Source organism: Macaca fascicularis, chromosome 9, assembly GCF_037993035.2.
Source record: "Macaca fascicularis isolate 582-1 chromosome 9, T2T-MFA8v1.1".
Lineage (NCBI taxonomy): Eukaryota > Metazoa > Chordata > Mammalia > Primates > Cercopithecidae > Macaca > Macaca fascicularis.
The window spans coordinates 30,563,516-30,589,734 of NC_088383.1; the positions used below are offsets into that span (position 1 = coordinate 30,563,516).

Sequence of the window (26,219 nt, forward strand, 5' to 3'; positions counted from 1 at the left end):
CATCTGAATGCTTTATGAAATCCATTTCCAAGGTGGCACACACAGGCGGCTGGCAAATTTGTGCCAGGTGTTGGTGAGATGCCTCATTTCCTCCCTAGGTTGCTCACGTGTCCTCCAGACACGAGGGTCGGCCTTTCCCAGAGGGTGTGATCCAAGAGAGAGGGTGTGGAAACTGCTGTGCTTTTTAAAGCCTTGTCTTGAAATCACATGGCCATCTCTTAACATCGAACATGGTTAGAAACAAGTCATTTAATGTAGATCACACTTAAAGGGAGGAAAAGAAGCCTCCACCTTTTAAAGGGAGGAATGTCAAAAAGTTTGTGGACGTATTTTAAAAATAACACACCTGGCCAAGAAATGCATTTTCTTGGGCCACACTCCATACCTACCGAATCAGACACTGTGGGGTTGGGTCCATCAATCTGTTTTCAAAAGTCCTCTGGGTGATTTTGGTGCTGGCTAAAGTCGGGGAACCACCAGGTTGGACAGAACAACACTGAGAAAACCTCAACTTACTTGTAGTGCAGCCTTACCAGCCAGGGCTACCTTCTAGAATCTAGAAGCTGAGTTTTCATGAATCCACTGAGAGATAATGGCCTTACTTCAAGTTAATCCATAGCAAAGGTGCAGTAGGCAGAATGATCCCCCACACCCCCACAATGTCCATGTGCTAATCCCAGAAACCTTTGACTATGTCACCCTACATGACAAAAGGGACTTTGCAGATGTGATTAAGTGTCTTGAGGTGGGATATTAACCTGGATTATCCAGTAGGGCTCCAGTTAATCAGAAAGGATTTTTATAAAAGAGAGACAGGAGGTCAGAGTCAGAGAAGGAGAGGTGATGATGGTGCAGAGTTGGATAGGAATTTGAAGATGCTACATTGCTGGTTTGGAAGATGGAGGAAGGGGCCATGAGCCAAGGAATACAGCCAAGCCCTAGTAGCTGGAAAAGTCAAGACCACAGATTCACCCCGAGAACCACCAGAAACAACGCAGCCTGGCTGACCTATTCTTGACTTCGGAGCTCCGGAACCGTCAGATAATATGTGTGTGTTGTTTTAGGCCACTGAGTCTATGGTAATTTGTTACAGCAGGAACAGGAAGTTTATACAAAAGCATTCTTGTCTGAGCTTTCCTTTTGGTGGAAGAGGGATAAGAGTAAGAGGAGGGGATGGTCTGCTTCCTTAGATGTTTCCACCAAAAGAATAGACATCCATTTAATTGCAGATTCTGTACTTGTATTTTTACTTGCAGAAGCGAAATGCTCTAGAATGGAGCCAGTAGCCATATGAGAAATCAAAACTATTGCAAATTAAAAATTCAGTTCCCAGTCTCATCAGCCACTTTTCAAGTGCTCCATAGCCAATAGGGTGAGTGGCTAATGCATTGGGCAGCCCAGATATAGGGCATTTCCACCCTTACAAAAAGTTCTATTAGATAGAGCTGCAGCCTTGAGCTCCTAGGCTCAAGGAATCCTCCCACCTCAGTCTCCTGAGTAGCTGGGACTACAGGTATGCACCACCACATCTAGCTGATTAATTCTTTTTTTTTTTTTTTTTTTTTTTTTTTTTTTTTTTTTGAGATGTGGTCTTGATTGGTTGCCCATTCTGGTCTTGAACTCCTAGCCTCAAGCAATCCTGCCTTAGCCTCCCAAAGTGTTGGATTACAGGTAAGAGCCACCATGCTTGGTTCCTTTCCTAATTTTAAATAAGCTTTTGCAAAATATTGTCCCACATCTTGGCCATGGTTATGAGTACAGGTGGGTACTACTGGACCCTTTTAGCTCTGGAACTTGTATTTACTTGCTGTACTCATTAGCTAGGTTTTAAAAACCGTACTTTAGGGTCTCCTAGGGATTAACCGTACTTTAGGGGCTGCAGGAACAAAAACATGGGGGGTGAGGGAAGCACATCTCCTGGAAGTCATTTGGACAAGATTCCTTCTCACTTAAGACCACAACTAGAAGCAAGAAGTCATTTGCACTTGAATATTGACCTAGACTTACCATCTGGAGTTTCTGTATTTGTGAAGATTTCTTCAAAAACTTGATCCAAATATTATTTCAGAGGAAGCAAGTTAATTTGAAACATAGTATATTAGGTTTAGGATTAACTCAGCTATTTTGTATTTATATTCCCAGAAACATTGTATTCTTTTCCATTGAAACATACAAACACACCCACATCCACACCCACCCACACAGATTTGTACTTTATGGAATACACTGTACCTGTCTATTGCAGAGAGTTTTATGGTGCTTCTAGCCAAAACCAATAAAATTTGGATAAAAACGGAGTCTTTGGTAGTTTCTTTCAGCCATATAATCCCAGCCCCTAAGGGCGTCTTAGCAGAATTAACAACCCCTTTGGTTCAGGAGAGGCTGATTGGCAAAGTGATAGGAACCCCACATCTGATCGAAGTTGCTAAACTTCTCATATTGAGCGTTAAAAATGTTACATGTGTTGAGATCACACTTCTTGCCTCTGACAGCAATCTCACTTTATCGGATACTATCATTATTATTTATGATATGAATAATACTATCATTATTTATTATTATCAGATGCTACCTCATTATTAATTATATATAAATTTCCCAACTAGAGCAAAATTCTCTGGGAACAGAGAGCGTGCCTTGTGCTTCTACCTGTCTTGGGCAGAATAAACTCTCAACAGATGCAGGCTGGAGTGATTGTCACTGCTGTTTTAAGAACAAGAGATGGTCTCTGTCTGTAGAGTTTGCCTGGGTCACGCAGCCTTTGCAGGCCTGTTTTCTCGTCCTGAAAACCCAGATATCTGTGGATAGATGAGCTCTGTATCTTTCTAACTCTGTTCTTTCTAGCTCTGAAGTTTTGCGATTATGTGATGGATGAAAATAATTAGAATCGAATAATTTTCTATTTAAGGTTAGAAAGGGAAATCTATCATGTATGATAGCAATAGAAAAACTAGACCATGTTTAACAGCCTTCATTATTTTTCTTTAAAACTCATAATGCCTCTGTAGCTATTTGTAAACAAGTCTCATTTTTAAAAATACCATTGAGCGAGGCAGGCCTAGAGGTGAATTTACCTTTGGTATCCCTCAAGAATGGGCCCCTTCCAAGGGCCTGGGATGGACTTTAGCAATGCGGTTATATGTTCATATATTTCATAATCTTAAAAAGTACGCTATTGTAGCTATAATCTGTTACTATTGCCATCTCCTTTCATTCATGTTTCCCATTCTCTTGGGTAGTGTTGGGGTGATTGTGGATCTTTATAAGATCCAGTTAATAAAAGATGAGTCAGGATGCATTTACTTTGGGTTTAGTAGCTTAAACTGATGTGGTTCACTCAAAGGACTCTAGAAAATTGAGAGTGTAGGATTTTCCCATTCCTGCCAAAACTCTGGCTGGGGAGTTATTGGATCAAAACAATTGTGAGGATTTGGGAAGTAGGAAAAAGGTCCTCAAATGGAAGGGTTTACCTTTGCATAATCAGTGCTGTTTTAGCAACCAGCAGTGCTCTGCAATCAGGCATGTGGAGACCAAGAGCTTTGGAATCAAGTTCAAATTTCAGTCGTGCAATGTATCAACTGTGTGCCTTTGGATAAATTATTTTCCTTTGACTCTGTTCCCTCACCCATTACTGAGGATAAGAACATCGACTCCCTCATAATGCCCATAGTTGTCAGGAACTTTAAATGCTATCACATGCATATGCACATAATAGGCACTATAAATTATAGCTCTTACAAATCATGACATGAGATGTTCTGGTGACGTATTTAATTTGAATATCAAAAATTCCAAGCAAGGGAAAAGATCTCCTTTAGAGATTTTTGAAGTTAGAAGAGGCTTCCAAGAGTTTAAAGGCTTAAATTGTGGCTCTGCAAAGTTGTGACTTGCCCAAAGTCATGCCTCTGGGGAGTGGCAGGGCTAGTCTTAGAATCCACCTGCCCTAACTTAGAGTATAGTTAGGACAGATGGGCCCCTTATAGTGAAAGCAAATCAAGAAGTAAGTATGCTGCAAAGGCCATGTACGAAGAACTACTGGCATCAGTTTTTAAAAATACAGTTATCTTTGACCAGTGGTTAGGAATCATACATACATTATTCCATTATAACCTTTATGACCACCCTATGAGAAAGTTGCTATCTAGTTGCTATTTTATAGATTAAAAAAACTAAAATACGGAGACCCAGGAAAGTTAAGAATTTGCTCCTATCCACACATTAATAAATAACAGAACTTGAATTCAACCATAGGTCTGTGTGACTCCGAAACCATGCTCTTTCTCCTTCTTCCACACTGCCCTGTATTCAAAGATGGTCTGTGTCCAGAAAGGGACTTGCTCCACCTCTGGCCAAGTTACAACTGTGAAGCCATCACTGCAGTGTGACTTTCTTCTCTCTGACTGCAAACTTAGTGATGCTTCTAAGGCTACCATTTTTGGGTCACCTAAATGCTATGAAAAGAACCTATCTTGGACATTTTTATGATTTATTTTCAGAGGTTTATAAATTGTCACAGTTTTCTCAGAAATATTTTTCATAAAGTCAAAGAATTAAGGGGAAAAACAAGAACTTGCTCAGGGCATCCCTTGAGCAGACACACACCTGAACCTAACCAAACTTCCGGAAATTTCTTCCACTTAAAACATACTTTCGCTCGGTGGCTTTCAACCTTGGCTGACATTAAAGCTACCTGGGAAGCTGTAAGATAGTACCATGCTCAGGCCATACCCAAGACCTAATAAAATCAGAATCTCCAGGGGTGGGGTTTTTAAAAGCTCACCAGAGGAGCCTGGTGTATAATCACTGAGGCTAGACAAAGATAAAGATTAGATAGCCTTTCTCAATAATCCTTTTCACTGCTGGATTTCTGATGCTGTCAGAAAAAAATTTCTCTCTCTCTGTCTCTCTCTTTTTTAAAATTGAGACAGAGTCTCGCTGTCACCCAGGCTGGAGTGCAGTGACAAGATCTCAGCTCACTGAAACCTCTGTCACCTGGGTTCAAGTGATTCTCATGTCTTCCGAGTAGCTGGGACTACAGGTGTGTACCACCATGCCTGGCTAATTTTTCTGTATTTTTAGTAGAGATGGGGTTTTACCATGTTGGCAAGGCTGTTCTTGAACTCCTGACCTCAGATGATCCTCCCGCCTTGGCCTCCCAAAGTGCTAGGATTGCAGGCTTGAGCCACCGCGCCCGGACTATTTTTTTTTTTTTTTTGAGACAGGGTCTCACTCTGTTGTCCAGGCTGGAGTGCAGTGGTGTGATCACGGCTCACTGAAGCCTTCACCTTTTGCTGGGCTCAAGTGACCCTCCCACCTCAGCCTCCCAAGTAGCTGGGACCACAGGCATGTGCCCCATGCCTGTGTAATTTTTTTTTTTTTTTTTTTTTTTTTCTGAGACTGAGTCTCAATCTGTTGCCCAGGCTGGAGTGCAGTGGTGCGATCTCGGCACACTGCAACCTCCATCTCCCAGATTCAAGGGATTCTCCTGCTTCAGCCTCCTGAGTAGCTGGGACTATAGGTGCCGGCCACCATGCCTGGCTAATTTTTTGTATTTTTTGTAGACACTGGGTTTCACTATGTTGCCCAGGCTGGTCTCAAACTCCTGAGCTCAAGTAGTCTGCCCACCTTGGTCTCTCAAAGTGCTAGGATTATAGCCATGAACCACTGTGCCTGGCCAAATTTTTTCATTCTTAACTGAGGTTCCTCTGGTGGAAGGTTCATTTCTCTGGTGATTTTACACCATACTGGGAAAGTGTTGATTAGCATAATTTTCTTTTTAGGACAACTTGTTACTATATTATTAAAAACTTTATAAACTGCATATTTATTTGACCAGCATTTTGGTTCTTAGGACTTTATTCCAGAGGAATAAGAACTGCGTTCAAAGACGTGTATATGGAAGTTTGTGGAAAGCATTGCTTATGACAGCAAAATTTGAAGGTGACGTCAGTATCTGATGCTTGGCAAATGTTTGAGAATGCGTATTCATATGAGAGAATATAATCATTAACTTACATTTAGGTGCATGTTAACCAGCACAGAAAATACTGTAGTAGGAATAGTAAGAGTTAATTTCAGATTAAAAATACATGTATTTTTCAGATGTGTAGGAAAAAATACTGAAAGAGTTTGCTTTAAAACATATGTTGCCAGCCGGGTGCAGTGGCTCACGACTATAATCCCAGCACTTTGGGAGGCCGAGGCGGGTGGATCATGAGGTCAAGAGATCGAGACCATCCTGGCCAACATGGTGAAACCCTGTCTCTACTAAAAATACAAAAAATACAAAATACAAAAATACAAAAATTAGCCAGGCATGGTGGCGGGTGCCTATAGTTTCAGCTACTCAGGAGGCTGAGGCCAGAAAATTGCTTAAATGTGGGAGGTGGAGCTTGCAGTGAGCCGAGATCGCACCACTGTACTCCAGCCTAGGCGACAGAGCGAGACTCTGTGTCAAAAGAAAACCCAAAAAATGTATGTCGTCAGTTGTTACCTTGGATGGTTGGTTTTCTAACTGATTTTTAAAAATGCTCTTCTGAGTTTTTCAAATGTTCTGTTTGAGTATTATTGTTGTTTAATTAGAAACAATAATAAAGTAGTCTTCAGAAAATGCTAATTGAGGCCAGGCAAAGTGGCTCGCCTATAATCCCAGCACTTGGGGAGGCCAAGGTAGGAGTTCGAGACCAGACTGACTAATATGGTGAAACCCCATCTCTACTAAAAATACAAAAATTAACTGGGCGTAGTGGCATGCACCTATAGTCCCAGCTACTTGGGAAGCTGAGACAGGAGAATTGCTTGAACCTGGAAGGCAGAGGTTGCAGTGAGCTGAGATTGTGCCACTGCACTCCAACCTGGGTGACAGAGGGAGATCTGTCTCAAAAAAAAATAAAAAGAAAGAAAGAAAAGAAAATGCTAATCGAAAATGCAGTCTGAAAATACGAGTACCTCCATTCCTTGCCTACCTTTGATATATTATTTTTTAATAATATATAATGGCATTTGCTGGAACAATTGTTCAGCTCTCTTCGGAGAATAATATTCTTCTTTTTGGTTGCTGTTATTAAACTCAGTTGTGTCCAGGACAGATTAAGACATTCTTTTTTTCAACTACCCGGATCTCCCTTGACTAGAGCAAATAGCTAAGTTCAGAGGAATTTTTGGGAAGAGTCTCAGCCGAACTCTCAGAGAGTAAGGAAAATCCGTGAGATGATATTGGGCCTGACCTGTGACAGACAACATGTATTTGTTGTTGATAAATGAAGAATATATTTGTTAATACTCTTAGCAGAAGAAAACATAGAGAAAATTATGTTTGTGTTTTTAAGGAGAAAGAGGAAGGCCAGATTCGGTTACTCACACCTGTAACCCCAGCACTTTGGGAGGCTAAGGTGGGAGGATCACTTAAGGCCAGGAGTTCAAGACCAGCCTGGGTAATACAGCAAGACCTCGTCTCTACAGAAAATTTTTTAAAAGTAGAAGAAGAAAGAGCAAGAAATCTTTAAAAAAAAAAAAAAGTTGCACAATTCGTTTGTGAACTGGAACAACTGAAGTTGAAGTATCCAACAGAGAAAGTGACTTTGAGTTGAACATGAAGTAGAGTGAGTACCCTGAGCTCGGGGAGAGCTCAGAGGGTGGACAGATATCACTGTGGATTCCAGGAAAAGGACGGCTTCCTCAGAGCAAAGCATCCTGCTCAATTTCATGATGGCATTTAAAGAAAGAAACATGTTTTTTAAAGCTTGGGTACTGGAGTTATAGCCAAAAGTTTAAACTGAGATGTACAAGAAGTTGCTACAATAATTAATACAATATGAAGTTCAGATCTGGCTGGGAAAGGAGAAAGAGGCAGGAGGAATGACAATTTATGAAGTACCCTCTTTGACAGAAGTGTGGTTGGTGCGTCCCCTCCACCGCCGTGGAAGCTGGACAGGCGGGGCTGCAGTGAGGGATGCACCCAAAAGAGCTGTGGGCATTGTTTGGCAGCTGCTCCACAGCTGCTCAAATTGCAGGAGACAAGAAGTTAAAGAGGATGCTGGCTTTCCAATTGACTTGTGCAAAGGAATTTCTATTTTAGGAGGAACAGAGGCCCTGAGTCCACAGTGCCACCTGCAGGGGGCCGGCTGGGCAGGGAGGAAGAGGTCACAAAATCACCTGGGAATAGATTAGTTGCAAGAGGGCCCTTGGTCCACCTGCACTGAGTCACGGCACTTGCGCTAAAGCAAATCTGCTCACAGACTGATTACTACTGATTTGCTCAGGGAAATGTCCCTCTCCCTAAACTAGGACTCACTCTACCAAGAGTTTCCTTGGCTGATGTCAAGGATCAGAGGCTACTTCACATGATTTCTCACCATCACTGATGCCCCTCTTAGTCCTGTTACAATATAACTTTCACAGGGATGGGTAGGAGAGAGGATCAGCTCTGTTTTCATCATTATTTTTTTGGTTTTGTTTTGTTTTGTTTGTTTGTTTTCTTTTAGAGACAGGGTCTTGCTGTGTTGCCCAGGCTGGAGTTCAGTGGGGTAATCACTGATGGAGTGCAGTGGAGCTCACTGGAGCCTCCAACACTTGAGCTCCAAGTATCCTCCCACCTCAACCTCCTGAGTAGCTGGGACTACTGGTGCATGCCAGCATGCCTGCTAATTACATTTTTTTTTTTTTTTTTTTTTTTTTAAGAAAGCAGGTCCTGCTATGTTGCCCAGGCTGGTCTCAAACTTCTGCCTTCAAACAATCCTCCCACCTCGGCCTCCCAAAGTGCTGGGATTACAGGCATGAGCCACCGCACCCGGCCTGTCATCACTGTTGAAAAACAACTTAAGTACATCCCAGCTGCCCGGCTGGCAGAGGAGGCAGAAGCATCCTATAGAGTAGTGGGTACAAACACGGGCTTCAGTCTCAGCCATCCTTGGGTTCAAATCGCAGCCAGGGAAGGGACAGTATTCATCAGGGCCAGGATTAGAGTCAGATGATTAAGGCTGAGTCTTACAAGTACAAGGTCAGGGGCTGTCTTTTTTTCACATTTTAATATTTTATTATGGAATGTTTTCACTAAGTTTGCATTTTTAAAAAAATTGCCCTGAAATATCCTTTACCTTTCTTACTGAGCCTTTTGGCTTTCCTTTACATTTTGCACCAAACTGAGTGCTCACTCACCTCACCTAGTCTCAATATAGTCCAGCCCAAGCATGTCAGTTTCATGAGGTTGTGAAAGTCACTTTAAATCTTGCTTTCAAAAAAAAAAAAAAAAATCTTGCTTTCATTGTCTGCAAATGGGATGATTAATAGATTCTATCTTACAGGGTTTTGTAAAGTTAAATGAGATAATGCCCTTAAAACTCTTAGCACAGGACCCAAAGTGTGCAATAAACTGCCTGTACCTTTGCTAAGTCCTCCTATGGCCAGGATCTGATGTGTTGCACACAGCAAACCTAGATATAGTGTGTGCCTCCTGAAGGAATCATTTGCTTGAAGAGATAACATGAGTCAATGCCCAAAAATCACGTTACTGCCAATAAGAACCACATTTTTACAAGACCGAAAATGACCCACCAAGCCATTTCTGGACACTTACTAATAAAATGTAGCTCATTTCAAATTGGGATCCAGGCTATGACTTGAGCCGGGCTGCAGGTTGTTAAAAACCATGAGCAAATTCACAGATCCCGGAGTAGAAGAAATGCCCTTTGCTGAGAATCATCCGAAATTGTGGTGTGTGTTGAAAAACAGCAGCAGGTACTTATTCCTTGGACACCTTGTCCTCAGCTCAGGCATTTGCCAGGCACCCATAGGAATATATGCTTGAGAAACAGGCGAAACTACTTGTGATCACATGCACTGACCGAGGCTGCTCTATGCCCTGCAATGCATTTAAACACATGGTGGAAGTGAGTTCAGGGTGAAAAGATGTGTTAAGAAACACATTATATCAACCACATCCGCCCTTCCACACATTCTGGGAAAATGACAGTTTATGCTTTCAATGAACATGTTGCCGTTTCTAAAGAACCGTGATTTAGTAGTGTCTTGCAACAGTCAAGCTGGATCCATTTCAAATTTACTAGTAAAATTAAAATTAATTCTGTGAAAATTGAAAAACTTTCAGCCAAGAGATTCATTCTGGTTTCATGACATTTGTGAAATTGTTCCATGTTTAAGGTTTTAGGTATTGAAAATATCTGTCCTATGTCTTAAGGTAAAACTCAATGCTAAAAGGAATGACAATGAAAAAGGTAATTGATGAGCTTTTGAGTTTCAACTGTCTTTACTACTTGGAGTCTGCAAATAGCTCGTGATAGGCAGAATATGGATCCCCCAAAGATGTCCGTGTCCTAATCCCTGCAATTTGTGAATATGTTGCTTTTGTAAGGAACTTTGCAGATGTTGTTAAATTAAGAATCTTGAGATGGGAAGATTATCTTGGATTATTTTCGTGGGCCTAAATGAACCACACAAATCTTTAACATCAGACAACCTTTTCCTGCCATGGCTGGAAGGCGATATTCCTGCAGAAGAAAAGTTAGAAAGATGCAACTTTGCTGGCTTTGAAAATGGAGAATAGGCCATAAACAAAGGAATGGAGCAGCTGTAAGAAGCTAAAAGACAAAGAAACATATTTCCCCCTAGAACCTCCAGAAAGGAATGCAGCCCAGCTGACACCCTGATTTTAGTCCGGTGCAACCTGTGTTGGACTTCTAACTTAAAGAACTGTAAGGTAATACATCGTCTTGGTTTTTTTTTCCTTTTTGAGATAGAGTCTTGCTCTATTGCCCAGGCTGGGGTGCAGTGGTGTGATCTCGGCTCACTGATTCTCCTGCCTCAGCCTCCCGAGTAGCTGGAACTAAAAGTGCATGCCACCATGCCCAGTTAATTTTTGTATATATAGTAGAGATGGAGTTTCACCATGTTGGCCAGGCTGGTCTTGAATGCCTGGCCTCAGGTGATCCACCTGCCTCAGCCTCCTAAAGTGCTGGGATTACAGGCATGAGCCACCGCGCCTGGCTACATCTGTCTTAAATCACAAAGTTTGTGGTGATGTGTCATAGCAGCAAAAAGCAACTAATACACAGCTGAAATTATACAACTTTCCATTCATCAATTTCATGACTTATTGTAGCTGTACAAGGTATTAAAAAGCAAACCCTAGTATAGTATTTTTTAAATTCTAATATTTTTGCATCTAATCTAATATTGTTGCATCTAACATTTTTATTGCTGCATTTTATGTCTTGCATCCTTGTTTTCTTCTCCTCATTTATCCTAGGATGGCAGGACCTGCAGATTCTTGATTAGATTTTAGATGCAAATAAAGAACTTGGAATTATTCCCCAAGAAGCTCCTTCTTCTGAAACCAAGAGGTGAGGAATGCTCGTCTGCTCCAGGACATGCCCAGTGAGATGAAAAGCTGTATGCGTGGGAGTTGGGCCATGAAGTGCAAGACGTAAACCCTTGAAATCATTTTTAATGAAACATAAACATTGAGTTAGCATGGGGGCCACAGTTTCTGGGTGGTTGGTTCTAAGTTTGGCAATCAGGATATAGAGGGAAAATTCTCCTGCTTTAATGGCCTCCAGATGTTCCTTTGGTCCCAACTGAAAATTTTTCATCATTTATGGTTAATATTTTTGTCAGCAGTAGAGTTTTGTTGTAATGTCTCCAAACTGGTGGTAGTGACCATTAGTCATTAGACAAACCCCAAATAAGAGTTTAATTTTGGGGTCACTTTAAGTTTCCATTATATTTCACTTAAAGAATAGTCATCAGCATGTTCTGTTTGTACAACAGGGGACTACATGATTCTATCTGATGACAACCAGTCTGTGATCTCAGGTATAAAATGCAATGTCCTATTGTAATAATGGCTGGCATTACACCCAACATCTAGAAGAAAAAAACAATGATGTCAGAGGGCAGTCATCTTGAGTGAATAAAAGGCAAGAGGTGTATTGCAAATTCTAATGCACTTCATCATAGAATTTTAATTAACTATTTCATTCACACCAATTGGGGTCTATTAAAGCAATTATTTCTGAGAAGCAATCTTTGGGAAATTCAGGTAAAAAAAGACAACTTCTGTCTTCTGGAACAATAATGTTGTGACTGTCTACACCTAATAAAAGGTGACTGTGTAGCCAGGTGTGGTGGCACACGCCTGTAATTCCAGCTACTCAGGAGGCTGAGGAATGAGAACCGCTTGAACCTGGGAGGTGGAGGTTGCAGTGAGCAGAGATTGCGCCATTGCACTCAAGGTTAGACAACAGTGAGACTCTGTCCCCTGCCCCCCCAAAAAAGTGACCATGCAAGATCTGCCCTGGGATATAGTTTAATTACGTAACATACTCTGAAAATAAGCAAATTACTTACATACATGCTTTGATCTTTCTCTATCTGAGGAAAGGGAAGAACACAGTTCACCTCTCTAGAAGTTGCTTCTGAGAACTATGGTCCATGCTCCATTCTGAATCCACAAGGAAAGGCCTTCACACTATACGTGGCAATTGCAATTAGTTATTGTCTTCTGGTTACGGCATGATGGGCTGATTGCCTTAGTTATGTCAGAGAGGTGTTTGAAGAGCCTATTGTGACTTGCCTCTTTTTAAAGGGCTTGAGTTTTAACTGACTAATAATACACTTTGATATTGTCTGCAGTTTTTAACAAGTGTTTTTATTTGTGCTTAATACTCATTAGTATGACTAGGTAATTTTTAAGGTTCACTCACCAGGGCATTTGGTTTCATGGATCATTAGGGGCCTGGATTATAGGCCCCTCACGACACTTAGCAACTGAATCATACTGAACAATAGAATCTCCTTGAACGTTTGCCTTTTTAAAAAATTAAATGATAATAAATAATTCGACCCTACATCAAATCTTTTTCTTTTCTTTCTTTTCTTTTCTTTGAGACAGGGTCTTGCTCTGTTGCCCCGGATGGAGTTTGGTGGAATTGTGGCTCACTGCTGTCTTGAGCTCCTGGGCTCAAGTGATCCTCCTGCCTCCTGCCTCAGTCCCTCCTTCAGCTGGCACTACAGGTGTGCAACACCATGCCCAGATAATTTTGTATGTTTTGAAGAGATGGAGAGGATCTCCCTCTGCTGCTCAGACTGGTCTCAAACTCCTGACCCTGAACGATCTTCCCACCTTGGCCTCCCAAACCTAGCCTAGTACGCTAGGAATTTCCCTGCTTGCAGAGAGGAATGGTGCTTTGCTAGAACTGTCAGAACAAAGAAAAGATGGCTGGGCGCAGTGGCTCAGGCCTGTAATCCCAGCAGTCTGAGGTGGGCAGATCATCTGAGGTCAGGAGTTCGAGACCAGTCTGGCCAATATGGTGAAACCCCGTCTCTACTAAAAATACAAAAATTAGCCGGGCATGGTGGTGGGTGCCTGTAATCCCAGCTACTAGGGAGGCTGAGACAGGAGAATCGCTTTAATCTGGGAGGCAGAGGTTGCAGTGAGCCGAGATTGTGCCATTGCACTCCAGTCTGGGCGACAAGAGTGAGACTCCTTCTCAAGAAAGAGAAGTAAATAAATAAATAAATAAAAATTAATAATTAAATTAAATTTCAAAAAAGGAACAAAGAAAAGATGTTACCACAAACTCTAAAATGGCACACTTGCAGATTTCTTACTGAGGAAGATGTCTCGTCTTCCTCGTGTTGTTCCTGTTTTCTTTCTCATCCAGGGTCTGACAGAGATGACATCAACAGAAGCTCAGGCTAGAAGGAAGATGAGGTAGCAGTGGGCCTGGTCTGCCCCGCCCCCAAGAGTGACTGGCAGCACACACAGCCTGAATCGACAAGATTTTAAAAAACATGTATGTTTTGGTTTTCACAAATTCTCCCACCTGTTGGTAAGTACTTTTGAAAACTTAAATCGTAGACTCATTCCTTTATGACAGTTTCCAACAGATGTTCCCTATATAAAATCTTCTCAGACTACCCTTAACTTCCTCTGAAGCCCAGGGCTCATTTCCGTCTGTAATTCTGACGTCTACCATCTTACAGGGGGTTCTGTAATTACCAAGGCAATGAGCACAAATCCCTGGTTCTCTCAGCAATCCAACCCTGTGAAGCAAGAAATTGCACCCCTCTGCCAAGTGAGCGTCTGGCTTTTTCTCCTTAAAATCTGCATGAAATAGTTTGCCAATCCCAGATGATGTGATAAGATGTGATGTGATGCAATAAAAGGGGTAACCAGCACTTTGGGAGGCCGAGGCAGGTGGATCACCTGAGGTCAGGAGTTCAAGGCCAGCCTGGCCAACATGGAGAAAACCTATGTCTAGCAAAAATATAAAAATTAGCTGGGCATGGTGGCAGCCACCTGTAATCCCAGCTACTCGGGAGGCTGAGGCAGGGGAGTCACTTGAACCCGGGAGGTGGAGGTTGCAGTGAGCTGAGATTACTCCATTGTATTCCAGCCTGGGCAACAAGAGAAAAACTCCATCTCAAAAAAAAAAAAAAGAAAAAAAAGGGTCGGGGGGTGGGAGGATAGCCAGGAAGAGGCCCTATTCTAATCCCGAACAGCTCTTTCCCTTGTCCACCCTGTTTCAGATCACATTGTTTAAAGCAATAGTAATAATAACAATTATAAGAACAGAGAAGAGAACTTGCATGAATTTACTTTTATTTTATTTTTTCTAAGACAGTATCTTGCTCCATCACCCCGGCTAGAATGTAGTGACATGATCACGGCTCACTGCAACCTCTTCCTCCTGGGCTCTGGCGATCCTCCCACCTTAGCCTCCTGAGTAGCTAGGACCACAGGCATCTGCCACCACACCTGGTTAATTTTAAAAAATTTTTTTGTAAAGACAGCGTTTCACCATGTTGCCCATGCTTGTCTTGAATTCCTGAGCTCAAGCTATGTGCCTGCCTCGGCTCAAGCTATTTTCTTGCTTCGGCCTCTCAAAGTGCTAGGATTACAGGCATGAGCCACCACACCCAGCCTCAGCATTTGGTAAGCCTTGAATATGTGCCAGACACTCTGCTAAGCATGTTACATTCATTATATTATCCACTCCACAGACTAACCCAAGAGCAAATCACCGTGACTACATTCATCCTGTTGTACAGATGGGCCTGGAACAGTTAAGATAGTTGCCTTTTGGGTCAAGCATTGTCCTCTTTCTTCTCTTGCTTTTATTTTTATTTTTATTTTATTTATTTTTTTTTTTGAGACTGAGTCTGGCTCTGTCGCCCAGGCTGGAGTGCAGTGGCCGGATCTCAGCTCACTGCAAGCTCCGCCTCCCGGGTTTACGCCATTCTCCTGCCTCAGCCTCCCGAGTAGCTGGGACCACAGGCGCCGGCCACTTCGCCCGGCTAGTTTTTTGTATTTTTTAGTAGAGATGGGGTTTCACCGTGTTAGCCAGGATGGTCTCGATCTCCTGACGTCGTGATCCGCCCGTCTCGGCCTCCCAAAGTGCTGGGATTACAGGCTTGAGCCACCGAGCCCGGCCTCTCTTGCTTTTAAAATGTATTTATTGATTCTTTCAACAAAGATTTATTGAGCACCTACTGTGTTCCAGGCCTTATTTAATCTTTATATATTCTTGTATATTGATGAAGATGTCATGAGCTCAATAAACCCCTTTGTTCTAAGAGAAGAAAGAAGTTTCTGTAAAAGCAGGGGCTTCTGAGAAAAGAGGGAAATGTGAACTGCAGACTTCACTGGCTTCACACACTTCTGCCCTGAGCAGCGTTGATAAGAATGCAGTCTCTCAGGTTGAGGTATGTCACTTTCACCTTTTCAACTGGGTGGGGAGAATGCTATCTGGGGAATGTGAAATGTTTTTACTGCAGGCTTTCTGCAAAGACCAAAGGGAGCGATAGGGCCTGAAAAATGATGGGGAATTCCCAGATCTGAGAAAACTCATTAATACACTTGGAATCCTGGTGCCCCCATCTGAAAGGGCCTCGGACGTCTCTGAGTCCATCCCTTAGACAAGCTCTCAATTGGAAGCAAGATCCCCTAATAACAAATGGTCAGACTACTTCTGCCTGCGCACACTTTGAATGCTTGGGGAACTCTCTCTCTCATGAGGCAGCCCATTCTGGTGCCAAACAGACTGTTCTTCCTCATACCAAGCCAGGAATCTACCTCCATATCCACTCACAGGTCCCAGATCAGTTCTTGGATGTCATGAATACTAATCCGATCAGGAATAAGAACTCAGGAACAATAAATCTGGTATTTCTTTCACAGGAGAATTCATCTCTAACATCAGAAACCCTGTCTCCACTAAGACTGTCTTGTCTAGCTCCTTCAGCTTCCCTCACACGTCATGATTCCAAATGCGTTACTATCCTAGCTGGAGCAAGGGGAACTGTGAATGAATGAGCTGGACACACTGGAGGCTTGCTCAGAGAAGCCATTATTAATAAACACACACTGAAGTAACAAGAAACTTTGAAGGAGGGGCTGGAGCCTCTCTTATGGCCATTAGGATGTGGACAAAGCGTCTTTGGAATGGGAGAGGTTTCTGGGGTCAGGAATCATCTGAATGGTATTTGAGTCATAGCGCTTGTGACACTCAGAGCAGTCTTTTTAAGGCCAGGCTGCAGTGTCTGAAGAAGTACCCGGGAAGCAAATGTAATTGCTCTAAGTAGCGTGCTTGATCTAGGCAATGTACACAGCCATCTCTGGGGAGAATTTCATTTACAGGGAGTAAAGGGATTGGGGAAGTCAAACCTTATGGATTCTTTAAATTTTTTTTTTTATTATTATTATTTGAGACAGAATTTTGCTCTGTTGCCCAGGCTGGAGTGCAGTGGTGCAATTACAGCTCACTGAAGCCTCGACCTCCTAGGCTCAAGTGATCCTGCCGCCTTAGCCTCCCAAGTAGCTGGAACTACAGGTGCACACCACCATGCCAGGCTGATTTATGGAATGTGAGGGTGATCCTGAAGACCCCCAAACTTGCAATTGTCTGAAGTAAGGGACTGTTTTCATTAGACTCTGCAGTTTGCTAAACTCTGTTACAGCCCCTTACTCTAGGGAAATAAACTCTGACTCTTTATTGAGGTGTTTGTTTGTTTGTTTTTTTGAGATGGAGTCTTGCTGTATCACCCAGGTTGGAGTGCAGTATCATGATCTCAGCTCACTGCAACCTCCGCTTCTCGGATTCAAGTGATTCTCCTGCCTCAGCCTCCTGAGTAGTTGGGATTACAGGTGGCCACCACCACGCCCAGAAAATTTTTGTATTTATAGTAGAGACGGTGTTTCACCATGTTGGCCAGGCTGGTCCCAAACTCCTGACCTCAAATGATCTGCCTGCCTCGGCCTCCCAGAGTGCTGGGATTACAGGTGTGAGCCACTGCACCCAGCCTCTTTATCCAGTTTTGTGCCTCCCCCTGGGACAAGGTGTCCCCAGAGCTAAGGGCATAGCTTTCCTCTTTCTGAATCACACCCCTGCATGTGCTGGTGAGTGGAGTTTGGATGCGTGTGCTGGGATGTCCACGTGGGTGAGTGTGAGTCTCCCTGCAGCGTGGAAGGAATGAGAGAACAGAGGGGTGAGCTATGGTACACAGGCCTGGAGCCAGGGCCAGCTCTCCCCACACCACCACACTCCACTGCAGGATTCCATACAGTCGAGAATTCTAAATTTGAACTTAGACTTCGAGGTTATCATGGTGTTTTTTCAAAGCAGCAAGCTCCCTTTTCATTTTATTTTGTTTTATTTTATTAATTAATTAATTTTATTTTCAGCTTTTATTTTAGATTCGGGGACATGTGAAGTTTGTTACATAGATAAAGTCGTGTCACCGGGGTTTGCTGTACAGATTATTTCATTTCCCAGGTACAGGTACTAAGCGTAGTACCCAGTAGTTATTCTTTTCTGCTCCTCTCCCTCCTGCCATCCTCCACCCTCAAGTAGGCCCCCAGTTTCTGCTGTTCCTCTTCTTTGTGTTCATGAGTTCTCATCATTCAGCTCCCACTTATAAATGAGAACATGTGGGATTTGGCTTTCTGTTTCTGCATTAGCTTGTTAAGGATAATGGCCTCCAGCTCCATTCATGTTCCCCAAAAGTAGCTTGTTTTTTGGAGCTATGTAAATTTTTTCTCTCTTTTTTTTTTAAAGATAGGATCTCACTATGTTGCCCAAACTGACCTCAAACTCCTGGTCTCAAATGATCCGCCCACCTTGGCCTCCCAATATGTTGAGATTATAGGTGTGAACCACCATTCCCGCCGTAAAGCTTATGGATTCTTTAATGCTCTCAACTCTCACGAAAACAACCACCATAAATCTTAGTTCCTTCATTGTCATAAATTATTTTTTCCCTATATTTTTGTAAAGAACTGAAATTGAGAAAAGACCACTAATGCAACCCTAGCATTTCTATTACTGGAAACTTATACTTTTAGCATTATATATAACATAAATAATACTAAATTTATAATATAAATAATGCTAAAAAGACCAAAGACCAAAGGGAGAGGTAGGGCCCTGAAAAATTATGAGGAATTCTCAGAGCTGAGAAAACTCATTAATAAACTTGGAATCTCGGTGTCCCCATTCAAAAGGGCCTCAAAGGTCTCTGAGTCCACCCCTTAGACAAACTCTCTATCAAACTCTCTATCCCCGCTTTGGTCTTATTATTTATATGAGGGCAAGTTATTTTGTTGTTTGCCTCACTGGTAATATCAGAGGGATTTGTTAAGTATGGGAAGTTTGGTTATAAACTAACCTTGGACATTCAAAGCCATGTTCGTATAATAATGCAAATGTTACTTTATCATGATTTCTTCTACTTAACAGGATAGCTTTTCTTATTGTTTCCCCAACTATATTGACTGCTACACTTGCGATTAGTTTTGGTCATGATGCATTCTTTACAATGCTTAGGTGGTATGGTGGATAGAATTATCTCCATTTCACAGGTAAGGGAGATGAGGCTGAGAAGCTGAGGCCAGGAAGAGTTCAGTATCTTGCATAGAGTTTCATGGCTCAGAATAGTACAGCCCAAATAATATACCAATCTCCCGTCCAGTGCTTTTCACTTTGCAGAATTGCCAACAACATGAACTAACTCAAATGGAGGCATAACGATGAAATTCACGTAGGCACAGTTAAATTCCAGATCTCATGGAAAAAGTGAACGGCATTAATTAGACCCACCAATTGAACAACTAAAAATAAAATAAGACAATCATCTCCTGAGCAAAATCACAAGAAAAACCCAAGTCTTTCAAAACCTTACCAAGGGTCAGCTTTTAGAAGACAATGGTTCCTTTCGTACGTGAGCCATTTGGTGTAGGGAACTCAGGCTAACCTGATTCTTTAGATTCATTGGGTTTTCCTTCTTTCCTTCTCTAAGCAGTTAATAGGCATCTGCTAAGAGTAAGGCGTATGAAGGAAAATGTTTGGCTGTCAAAAGATTAATATCACAGAGATGGAAACCAGGCCTGTCGCTGAGGTTTGGCGACTGCTACGTCAAAGCCCCAGATCTGGCTAACCTCAAACTGGTCTCTTAATTAAAGAGTAAAATTTAAGGAGAGCTCATGTAATGTTTTGGAGGTTTAAGATAAGATTTTGTTGACTGGATACAGTATTCTATTTGGGGAAGGGGGAGCTGAAAAGATTCTTTTCACTTTTATGTAAGATATGTGTTAGTCTTGGCTCTAAAAGAACAATTTTAATCCAAGATTCTCAAGGAACTCTTCACAGATTAATTCATTTTGGAGAAACATAACTTCATTGCTTCCATTCCACAGACATTTAAATGGGTCCTGGAGGACCCATTTTTTGTCTGTTTTGCTCCCAATGGATACCCCTCTATTTAATTTGGAAGAATAGCAACCACAATTTATGCCAATAGTATGCATTTTAAATGTTAGTGCTGTATCTACCTCAGAGAGGTATCTGAGAAATAGCTGGGCAGTGTCTTCATCTGAGCATTCACCACCCATTCATCTATCCACCACCCCTCCAACCACCATCTCTCTAACCATCTACCATCCACCATCCATCCATCCATCCATCCATCCATCCATCCATCCATCCATCCATCCATCATCCACCCACCACCCATTCATACATCTATTCATCATCAATCCACTATCCATCCACCCATCTCCCATCCGTCCATTCATCTACCATCTACATCCATCCACCACCCATCCAACCACCATCTATCTACCCAATTACCATCCACCACCCATCCATCCATCTGTCCATCCATCATCCACCCATTCATCCATCTGTCCATCATTTATCCATCCACCACCCATCCACCCATCTACCATTGATCCATTCATCTACCATCCACATCCACCCACCACCCATCCAACTATCTATCTACCCAATTACCATCCACCACCAATCCATCCATCCATCCATCCATCACCCATCCACCATCCATCACCCATTCATCCATCTGTCCATCATTCATCCATTCACATCTATCCTCCCATTTACCATCCATTCATTCATCTATCATCCATTCACCACCCATCCACCACCCATCCATCCATCTATTCATTCATTCATCCATCATCCGTCCATTCATCTATCTACCCATATGCCATCCATCCATTAATCTACTCTCCATTCATCCACTCACCACACATCCATCCATATCCATCTATCCACCTATTATTCATCCATTTATTCATTCATCCATCCATCCATCCACCCACCATCCATTCATTCATCTATTATCATTTATCCATCCACCACCCATCCATTCATTCATCAATCCATCTACCACTCATTTATCCATTCATTCATTCATCCATCCATCCGCCAGCTATCCACCATCCATCCACCCATCTACCATCCACCCATCCATCCATCTCCACTTACCATTCATCCATGCATCCATACATTCATTCATCCATCCATCCACCATGCTTTCACCCATGCATCCATAAATTCATCCATTTATCCACCATCCATCTACCATCCATCATCCACTGTGCACTATCCAGTCACCATCCATCCATCCATCCATCCATCCATCCATCCATCCATCCAACATTAAGTTAATGGTTAAATCTCATGCATTCTGAAGCCGGATTGGATTGAATCTCAGCTCTCTCACTGGCCAGCTATGTGACCTGGAGCAAGTTATTTCAATTCTCTGCACCCTGATTTTTTCATCTGTAAAATGAAGATCATGATAGCATGTACCTCACAATATTATTGTGGATATTAAGTAAATTAATATAAACAAAGTGAACAGAATGGTATCTGGCACATAACTAACATGATTCATATGGTTTCTATTGTTATTGATATTTGTATTTATCGATAAAGGAACTCAGCCCCAGAAAAGTGATTCACCTATAGATTTAGGATAAATAAATCAGGAGTTAGAGAATCTACTTCTTTGATTGTTTGCTTCTCTTTCCCAGAAAGTGAAGGAGGAGAGCCACAGGTAGGAAGTGGGAGATAATTTTCAGAGGTCTAAATTATTTTGATTTAATTTTGGTCTAAGAGCTGAGTTCCAGGAGTGGGTTTGTTTGTTTATTTTTGCTTTTATTTGTATATCAATTCTAAAGCCTCCAAAATAAAGTTGACAAGACTACATTTCCTAATTTACCTATTTGTTTGATCAACTGCATCACAAGACCTGCATGGGCAAAGATGATTTTATTTCTGTCTAAAATCCCAGTGCCATAAGTCTAGCACCCTGGGTCCTTGAGGTGGCTGAGATGCAAAATAGGTGATAATGTTAAGAAGAAAAGAGCCCCAGATGCTGGTCACAGTCTCTTCGCAGGAAAGGGGAGCCCCAGTGAGAACATTTGCCAGAGCAGGATCTCAGGGAGGAAGGTTACTTAGTTCAGTATCTGGACAGCCAGGTGAATAGCATCAGTCCCTGTAGAAGAGGACTGTGCTTCTCCATCTCTAGGGGCCCAGCCTCCAGGACACACAGCTCAGCCCTGAACAGAGGCTGAAGATTCAAGGCAAGATGAAGCAAAAGGAGCTGGGAGAGGCTGAGGAATGCTTTCCCCTAAGTCACTTCCATTCAACTGGAGCCCTAGCATTGATTGAACACCTAGAACAGAGAAAGCACCAGACTGGGCATACTGTGGGTCTTGACTTGTGCACTTGTAGGAGAGAAGACTTCGGGAGGAGAATCCAGGCCCTGCCATGTACTCTCTCTGTCCCCTTCCCTGCAGAGATCTGGCAGCTCTCTACTTCCTCTTGGGTTCCTCCCTACCTAGGTTTGTTCGACTTTTAAAGTCAGCAACACAGGGCTGGCCCAGCACTTCAGGAGGAGGCGGGAGGATCACTTGAAGCCAGGAGTTCAAGACCAGCCTTGGCAATATAGCAGGACTCCTTCTCTATCTGGTGTGGTGGTGCATGCCTGTGGTCCCAGCTACTCAGGAGGCTGAGGTGGGAGGAACACTTGAGCCCAGGAGTTGGAGGTTGCAGTGAGCTGTGATTATACCACTGCACTCCAGCCTGGGCTGCAGAGTAACACCAGTCTCTTAAAAACAAACAAACAGAAAAAACAAAAACAAACAAAAACCCAGCAACGCAGAAGAGCTATGATCCAGGTACCATCCATTGTCATCCTGAATTAGGGTGACCAACCATCCTGGTGTTCCTGGGACTATCCTGGATTTAACTCTGAAAATTCCACATTCTGGGAAAGTCCTCAGTCCCAGGCAAACGGGACAGTTGGTCACCCTGACCTGAACTTGCTGTCACTGGATACTGGAAAGGAACAATCTGGGAAGAACTGCCTGAGTAATATGTAGTCTGTTCTCTTCTCTACCTACTAAACTTTTTTTTAGGTGTATTTAGATTACTTATTATGTATTTAAATAGCAGCAAGATGTGTGCCAGGATTGACAATACTGACCCTTGTGGAATGATTTTTACTGGAATTCCCTTTGTCAAGATGCTCTCAGTCTATACCCAGGGTGGTTTTTTAACCCCTTGCCCCTCACTGTCCAACTCCCCCCAGGGTGTTATATATAGGAAGTACACTGTATCAGTTCCTGGAAGGATATGGTTGAAATTTCATTCACTGTCTTACACAGTGTTGCCCTCCTGAGACCCATGGTGGGAACTTCTCTCCCTGCTGGGGAGAGATGTGACTTCTTTTGCCTGGGCTATTAGAAAGGTGGGTCCCCTTTGGGGTTGTCCTGTAGCAAGTATGGATCCTTGGCAGGTGGAGTAAACTCTTCCTGCTTTGTCTTATTTTCCTACCCATATTTTCTGTAAGCTATTTACACATATTAATAGAATGAAACTAAGCTATGTTTTGGGCCCTAAGTTACCCTAGTCGTGAGACTTGATGGGAGTGGAATGCTTTGCTTATTTGCCCGTGGAAGCCTCTCAAAATTCCCTCTCTCTATGGTAAATGGCTGGCTTCACAAACCTTTCGGGGGGCCCTTGCAGAAGGACACAGATGACAGCCACGGGCTCTTTTGAGGAGCTCTTGCAGCTTTTCTGTGTGGGCAGAAGGAAGTTATTTGAGAGAAGCAGCAAGACCACCATGCCCAATAGGAGTCTTCCATCAGGAGCTGAAGTAGAAGAGTAACTTCTTGGGGTGCAGTGGGATAATGTTGTGAACTAACCAAACATTTAGTCCCCCATCTGTCCTTGTAATCCATAGTGGATAGCCTGTCAGAAAAGAAATCAGGAGTACACGTAGGTTTTGGGGATTCAACCAAGGGAGGTCCCATGTGTTGCTCTCTCTGGGCCAGAGCCTTTGGTAGGGGGATGAAAGTTCCGGGGAAATTAATCAACAGAGGAATCCTGGGTCTCCCACTCCTCGTCCCAGCTCTGGACAGTGACAAGATCCCCGGACAGAAATGGCTGCTCAGGCCCTGAGTCGCATCAGGGTTTATCCAGACTCCCAGGGGTCCCATGGCCATGACCCAAGTTGGCTCTGAAAGCAGGGGAGAGAGAGAGCTGGGCTGAGGAGCCCTGGAGAGTGGTAGCTGTCTGTGCAGACTGAGGCCTGAGGTTGCATCCAGCTCTTAGAGGATGTTGACATGGACTGACAATGTCCCCAGGACCAGATCTGCCCACTCTCCCCATTCCCACCACCTTGGCTTATGGAAGCCAACTCTACCCCATCCAAGGAAAGGAAGTGACTCTGAATAGTTTGGGATAAATATACCTTCAAATGGGGGCTCAAAACAGACAATGAATGCAGTTTTAGAATAAATATGTTACATTTCTTTCACACTTGACCGTGTCGGTTGAGGTGAGTGCTTGCTTGGGTGTAATGATGCCGCCAATGACCACAAGGCAGATGATGAGAGCTTACATTCATTGAGCATTTGTCATGTATCTGCTTCTCTGCTAAGCACTTTATATGAACAAACTCATGAAATTCTTACAACAGAGAGATACTACTAAATCTCTCTCCCTCTCTCTCTTTTTTTTTTTTTAAGAAAGGGTCTTGCTCTGTCACCCATGCTGGAGTGCAGTAGCACAGTCAAATCTCACTGCATCCTCAACCTCCCGGGCTCAAGTAATCCTCCCACCTCAGCCTCCTAAGTAGCTGGGACCACAGGCATGCACCACTATGCCTGCTAATTTTTTGTATTTTTGGTAGAGATGGGATCTCACTATGTTGCCCTGGCTGGACCTGCACTCCTAGGCTCAAGTGATCTTTCTGCCTCTGCCTCCCAAAATGCTGGGATTATAGATGTGAGCCAACCTGGAGGCACAGAAAAGTTAGGTAACTTGCTGAAGCTCATGTAGGAGGATGTAGGATTTGAACTAAATGATCTCAAAGATCCTTAGGAACACACTTGTTTTTTTACAAACCAATTGGTCAACAGTTCTTTCTTATTCTCAAACTAAAGTCCTCATGTGGGAGTTTAAAACATTCCTTTTTGTCTTGTTCCTAACACAAAGAGCCAGCAGTTAACTCCTGTGATTCCTATCTTTTCTCTATTTCCTCTTTCTCAAGCCAGCATGACCCAGTTGCCTTAGCCTCTCCTCGGGGTAGCTGTGACCCGAGGCTTTTCTTATTTCACTACTTCTGATTTGCCCTTTGCTTCAGTATTTGGGCTTGAATTGCACCAGAGGTCAGTAGGTGATGAGTTTTCTAGGAAGAACGGTATCTCTATGATTCACAAATTAATGCGTTCTGGTGCTGGATTTAACAATTGCTTTCAACAAGAAACAGCTCACTCCTATGATCTCCCATGATCTCAGATCTGAGCTTGCTGTGCTTTTACAAAGATACTCTTGATAGTCTTTTCTTTAAGTCCTCTGGGAAGTCAGCTATTTGGCCTTATGGAGACTGGTCTTACTGCCAGGCCTGTTCTTTGTCTATCTAAATTATGGTGGCAGAAAAGATAAAAATCCAAAGGCAAAAAAGTCATTTTTCTCCCCCCAAAATGTGGAAATTCTTTGAGGCTTTCATTTCCTTCTGCTTTTTTGCGGATAATAATGAAAAATGGTTTTCTGCTGCTGCTTTTATTGGCTTTAGCACTGGGGGTCCTAAGAATGTAAATGTTTCCCCAAGGGAAAAAAAAAAAAAAAAACATTTGGGGGATTAACTGGGTAGTTTCTTTTGTTTCAAAAAATTTTAATTATAAAAAGAAGAAAGAATCTGCTGAACCGAATGAAGTCGTGATCCCAAACAGGAAACAGAGAGACGAGACCACCATTCATTTGGGGTGGATCTTCTGGGATTCAGGGAGGTCAGCTCTGGAGGTCTTCATTCAGCTGGCTTGGTTTCACCACTCTATTTTAAGTCCAGGGACTGTCACATTTGAACATATTTATATTTGGTCCAGGTCACATAATCTGTAAAACTGGTTTTGTTCAGCATTTTTTTCCCATTAACTGCCCATTCTCGCTCCCTGGTCATGCCAGCTTTTCCATGTGAGGTGTATTTAGTAAATGGGTTTTCCTCATCACCCGTTTTCTCCCTAAATCTCCTATAATCTGCCATTTACCCTCACCCCCTCTACTGAAACTGTGCTCTTGGAAATCACAAGAACTGCCTTTAGGCCAACCGAAGAAACTTCTCCAGTATTCTTTTTCGTTACTCTCCCCAAGAACCCTGGCCCTGTTAGCACCTTCTCTCCTTCAGACCCCCGAGTGCCTGGGCTTCCTGCATTCCCTGTGGCTGTGTCTTCTCTCAAGAGGGGTCCATTCTCTCTGGGGTGTTCTCCAAGTCTTGGCTTTTGTCTCCAGACTTAATTTTCTCCATGTTAATCTTGGCTTATTCTCCTATCTTCAGCTGTCAACATTATTTATGCAATTCCCCAGTCCACATCTCCCACACTGTCTCACTCT

The 26,219-nt window shown here is 42.8% G+C and overlaps 1 long non-coding RNA gene across 2 annotated transcripts in view; it reads left to right on the forward strand.

Moving 5' to 3' along the window:
• The first annotated feature begins 14,452 nt into the window (after nt 1–14,452).
• The window catches only part of LOC123575539 (uncharacterized), a 42,893-nt gene continuing 31,126 nt past the window's right edge, over nt 14,453–26,219 (forward strand). Inside the window, exons 1-2 of one of the 2 annotated variants that reach the window (XR_010577885.2) lie at nt 14,453–15,723; nt 16,753–17,016. This is a non-coding gene — a long non-coding RNA (uncharacterized lncRNA). Of the gene's footprint in view, nt 15,724–16,752; nt 17,017–26,219 lie in introns of those variants that run through there. The other variant, XR_010577884.1, reaches the window with a different exon arrangement.